The sequence below is a fragment of the Tachypleus tridentatus genome, chromosome 7 (genome assembly GCF_004210375.1).
Source record: "Tachypleus tridentatus isolate NWPU-2018 chromosome 7, ASM421037v1, whole genome shotgun sequence".
Lineage (NCBI taxonomy): Eukaryota > Metazoa > Arthropoda > Merostomata > Xiphosura > Limulidae > Tachypleus > Tachypleus tridentatus.
The window spans coordinates 136,243,043-136,249,042 of NC_134831.1; the positions used below are offsets into that span (position 1 = coordinate 136,243,043).

Consider the following 6,000-nt stretch of genomic DNA (forward strand, 5'->3'; position numbering starts at 1 on the left):
TGCACAATTTGTTAGCATTAGTGAGAAGCATGAAACTGATGCTTTTCTGACAAAATTACACTTAATTGATATTCAAATTAGTGTTCCCTGTCATCAAGTGATTGCAAAGACTCATCAGATAAGTCTGATCTGTAACTAGATTTCACTTCATCTTTGAAAATGTTTTTTCACAGAAACATATATTATCAAAAACTAAAATGAATCCATGAGCAAAATTTTTCTTTAATGAACATACTGATCACTTGGAAGACAGAACTTTACCAGTTTCCATTCTTTGTATTTGCCCTTCACATCAATGGACTGCAGATCAATCACTTCCATTTGAACATAAGTGGTGGTTTATCAATAACACAACAACACTTTGTAGAAGGTTATTTCTGTTGCACTCACATGAAGATCAGATATATGCTCCTTGAACTGTAGTTTCAGGCCAGGAAGGATATCTTGCGTAAACCTGAGTGGGAATTGGGAGTCCACTTCTTGCTTGAACTTTTCCCAACATGGAAAGTGTGTGAAGCAACTCGTTAATTGGGACTCAAAAGGAATGTTTTTGTTGAAATGCTTTCACCTCAATGTACATATTACAGTTAAGCATGGTTCTGCCTTGTAATCTGAGACTGAATTTATTCAGGTACATGGTCAAGTCTACAGAATAAGCTAATTTCTAAAACCATTAACTCTTTGTAACAGTTGAAGGCAGTTTGTTTCATTTAAGAAAATTTCAACCTCAGTAGTAAGCTAAAAAAATTACAACCTTCACATAGCTAAGTCATCAAACTAAAGTGTGGTAGAAGTTGGGATATGTTGCTTCTATTCCTGCCAAAGATTCATGGAATTGATAATTTTGAGTCAATAAGAGCAAAAGAAGTTCACTATTGAAACTACAGGTTTCATGACATTATAATCCACATATTTTCTACACAGTGAAAAACCATAGGCTTGGAACAATCTGCACTTTCAACAGCTTTGTAAATCTGTCCAACTAAACATTCTCCTTCACCACACATTTTTACCACCATCTGTTATAATGCACTTCAGCCATTTCCATTCCAGGTTGTAGCAAGTTAAGGATTTACCTCTTTGAAGAATAAGCTTCTGTGCACAGTATGCATGGAACAACCACAGGTGAGGGCATTTTCAATCACTTCAAAATTAATACTGACTCCACAAATAAACAACAGCATCTGTGAAGTGTATGTCACAATAAGCTTCTGTGCACAGTATGCATGGAACAACCACAGGTGAGGGCATTTTCAGTCACTTAAAAATTAATACTGACTCCACAAATAAACAACAGCATCTGTGAAGTGTATGTCACAATAAGCTTCTGTGCACAGTATGCATGGAACAACCACAGGTGAGGGCATTTTCAGTCACTTAAAAATTAATACTGACTCCACAAATAAACAACAGCATCTGTGAAGTGTATGTCACAATAAGCTTCTGTGCACAGTATGCATGGAACAACCACAGGTGAGGGCATTTTCAATCACTTCAAAATTAATACTGACTCCACAAATAAACAACAGCATCTGTGAAGTGTATGTCACAATAAGCTTCTGTGCACAGTATGCATGGAACAACCACAGGTGAGGGCATTTTCAATCACTTCAAAATTAATACTGACTCCACAAATAAACAACAGCATCTGTGAAGTGTATGTCACATCTTTTGACTCATCAAGTACCATGGAAAAGCATTCAAACTCTTTGGCCTTGTCTTTCATCTGAGACACAATATTGCTTCCAGAGTCCTTGACTCTACAAGCAATTGTATTTCCTGAAAGTCTAATGGTCTTAAATAAGTCTACTTTTTCTGGGCACATTTCTTTAGGTTCTGCTTCAACCATACATAATCTAATTAGATCTACATCAATAAATGGTTTTCCTCGCTTAGTTAACAGGTGTGCCACTCAGAAACTTACCTTTGCAGCTTCGTTCTTGGCTTACTTTCTCTTAAATACAAACTTTTGTGATGGTAAGTTATGTTCCAAGGTTTCGAATTTGTCTGAATGTAGCTTTCCCATGAACTAAGAATAGTCTGACGAATGCTTGGTTTGGTAATGTCTATGAATGTTGTATTCTTTTAGCACTGCAAAAGTCTTGTTGCATATTAAGCACAAAACTTTGTGAAATGATTCAATAACAAAGTAGTCCACACTCCACTGCTCTTTAAAAACATGACATTCAGATCAATTTTTCTCCTCTTCCCTTGTCCTGACATAACAACTAGGAATAGCTATGAACTCAAAGTAAACAGCACCATTCACTGACACACACTGAGGTACAAAGGGCAGATGAGGGAAGAAACGTTCCTTCAGAGCACTGGGTTCAAATAAGTAAGATGATGCAATACTAAGTAATATGTTTCCAATAAATAGAAAAATGTATCACACCTATATTTGCCTTTGCTTAATTTTGTTTCATTTCTATTTTTAATTATTAAAAATGGAAATATCATTATATCGTTTTAACACTAATGAACTGTTGGCAGGCCATGCTGCAACAAAACTGACTTTTGCTCAGTTGTTTTATTTTTTGTTTTTATATTTAAAAAGTATCTTTTCTTCTAAATTCAATCTTTCATCTTCCATAAAAAGCAAGTTAAAATTCCAGCTTATAGTTTAGTAGCAAAATTATTATTACTTTAATATACATTTTATTGAATTCACTCTTAATACAGAGGGCTAATCAAACTACAAGAGTAATCAGTATTTGTTAACATAGTTGTGTGACACCAAAGGCACAAACAGGAGCATCATGGATAGAACAGTCAGCACCTATATTTGATTTATGACAAATTCCATATTTAACACTGAAAGTCACCAAGGACAAACTTGTGCAATTAATTCCTGTGCCAGTCTTTTCTAATCCTTCTGTGATGGGCTTGGTATAAAATACAAGAATTTGTATACACCTTTGCACATGTATGTTAAAAATCTTCACAAAAAATTTGGTAGATTTTTAAGTAAATATTACGAGTCTTTCATACACAAAAAATCAAATTTAAGAAATACTGCTACTAAGGACTTGTTTATAAATACACCAAGTCTGTCTTGTAATACTCTGAGTGTAAAATACTCAAAATATTTTGAATATTGTTCATAGTCTAAATTTTAAAATCAAACTTTAAATAATTATAACTTTCTTATAAACTCTGAAAACTATCTAGAGAAATTGTTTATGGCAGAACAACTGATATTACCTGCCACTATCCTTCATTTTGAATTTCACCACACATTAGGCAACCTGCTGATAGCATCCACTGTCAACTTGTAAAGTTATAATTTTCCTCACTTGGAAATGTATTTCTCACAAATACTCAACTCTCACACAGTTTAGCTGCTTCCTCCTGTATCTTTCAGGAATATATGTATGCCACTAGCTTTAAGGCAGCTCCCACCTAATTTAACTGCAATTACACTACTGCATGATGACATTGTGGCAAAAGACCTCCATTAAATGGAAAAGCAACAATTCTCCATGAATAATAAACAAACCCAATGTACTTGCACTCGAAGTACTTAATTCTTTTAACAAGTTAAAAAAAAAGGTGTACAGGAAGTTAGAAGTACAAGTGGAAATGTGTGTAGAGGTAAGTTAATATGGCTATCCAAGTATTTCTACACAAGCAGTCAGACAGCCAATATATATAGTTTAGTTGGGATGTATTAACACTTTCTTGGATGGTTACCTCAACTCTATGGGACTCATCGCAGCTTCATAAGGAGGGCACTACAGTCATGTAATATGGGTTCATCTATAATGTGCATAATACAACTCTAGCAGACTCAGACTACAGAAAGAAAACACAAGTGGCATAAGTGATGTATATGAGAGTTGACCTGCATTACAATGACAGCCTCACCCCATACCACTTCACATGTGTTGATGCACCTTTGAAACATCCCAAAAACTAGAATCTGGTGTCAAGGATCTACTCAGTGAGGAGGGAGAGAAACTGCATAGGTGAGATGATATGAGCACTTTGTTATTCTTAATTGATGTACATTTTTACTGAATATACTCCAGGAGACACCACCAGTCATCTGATGAATTCCTATATAATGCAACAGGGACTCTGAAAGAGAAATAGCATGTATTCTTCTCATACACTGAGGAGATTGAAGAATGGTGACCTATGGAAGAACAGATGTTCAATAGGCAAGAGCAAGAGGGATGAAAGCAGGCAAGAAATAAAGAAAATATTGGTTAAGAGAGAGAAGTAGAAAATTGCAGTTGAAAAGGGTGCAAGAAGCATTTATAAGATAGGCATCTAAAAATATTAATTGCAAGTGAAAACAAGTCCAGAAAGAAAACCAAGTACAAAAGGATCATTGATTCAGATGGAACAAAACCTCACTAAAGTCTCAGCCAATGATGATTGTTGGGCAAAAAAGATGCAGTATAAAAGAAGCAAAACATTGAAAATGATATACAGGAAATATTGCTTTGTGGTACTAGAAAAATGTAAAGGCCTCCCAAACATCAGTAAAGGCAGAAACTAACAAGCTATTATTAAACAGCCAGGTAAAAAATGACAAAAAATTGGTCCACAGTATATTGTCCAAAACGAATGCCATTTAATTGGAAAGTTTGGCCCAACAGGTAATGGATCAGGTAAAATTCCAATGATAAAGATGGAGGGAAGACAAATTGAATGCATAAAGGTAAAGCAGAACAAGGGAAAATAAATCTGAAAATGTAAGTTGATCATGGCTTAGCTAATCAAAGAGGCATTATGAAAAGTAATAGTATGTAAAGCCTCTATTCTTTTAAAATACTATTTGCCTACTATTATCACATTAGCATAATGGGTTACCTTATTCAAGAACCAGTGAAAATTACTGTATTATATCATACATATTTATCACTATGTCCAAAACCATATTTTGATAAATCTGCTAAATCTAGTTATTTTGGCAAATCTTTTGATTAATACTCATAAATAAAAGTTATGAAAAACGCGCAGTTAATAATAATAAAAAATTGAAACTTCAAGAACAAATCACGTTAAGTCAAGGACATCCAGTTTCCTACCACTACCAGCGCCGAACACAAACTGCATAAAATACTTCATTTAAAAATTAAACTTTAAAAGTAACTTATTTTCTGGAATAAAATTATATCCTGTCCCTTTATGTGATCATCAACTCTTAAAATTAATGTATTTCCTTTATAATGTTTGAATATTCTTTGAATTCTTAACGAAATGACTCAGCACTATTACTTCTACCACTAAGCCTTTCACGAACAAAGAAAATGGAGAATGTTACCGCAGTCTACGTACAAGTACTGCTGTGAGGTTTAACAGCTACTAGTAGGCTTAACAACTGGCATGACTTACAATAGCCAGCCCTTAATGTTATAACTGCATGTATCAAAGTTATAGAAACAAAAACCATAAACTCACCTGTGCTGAATATAATACAATATCAAACTGTTTAATTAACTTATTGTAGTCTGTTGTTTACAAATCTGATAACAAATCGACGTTATACGCAAACCTAACAGCACTAAAAATTCAAACCACCTCCCTCATATCAAATAAAGCCCGGTAATATTATAAGAAGTTATAGGGGACCATTCCAAATATTATTATTTTTGTAAATTAATAAAGCTCACACTTAATTTTTTCGTTTTATATTTAATGAACTACAAATTAAGTAATTGGATATCAACATATTAAAATAAATTTTAATCACCTTAATCTTAACACAAAATAAGATTTTGTTACCTTAAATTTTGATCATACTTTTTTCATTTTTTAAAATTATGATACCTAATACAGAAATCTTTCAGCATGATTTTTATTATTTTGAAGTCAAGAGGATTTCAATCTTTGTTTGCTTATATGAGTATTATATTTTTTTAAAGAAACACAACCTATTTTCAACTTTATATGTATGTAAATATTCTTAAATAAGCATAGAGGTACGTGTGAGGTAAACCTAAATTGACACCCAATAGCGGTGTATCTCAAGACGGCTGGTATGGGAAT

General features: G+C 33.5%; 1 protein-coding gene across 3 annotated transcripts in view; it reads right to left on the minus strand.

Moving 5' to 3' along the window:
- The window catches only part of LOC143256673 (uncharacterized), a 55,486-nt gene extending 49,919 nt beyond the window's left edge, over positions 1-5,567 (minus strand). For 2 of the 3 annotated variants that reach the window (XR_013031433.1, XM_076514182.1), the window contains exon 1: positions 5,413-5,567. The gene's annotated coding sequence lies outside the window, so the exon portion shown is untranslated. The remainder of the gene's footprint in view (positions 1-5,412) is intronic. The other variant, XM_076514183.1, reaches the window with a different exon arrangement.
- Between the last annotated feature and the right edge of the window lie 433 nt (positions 5,568-6,000).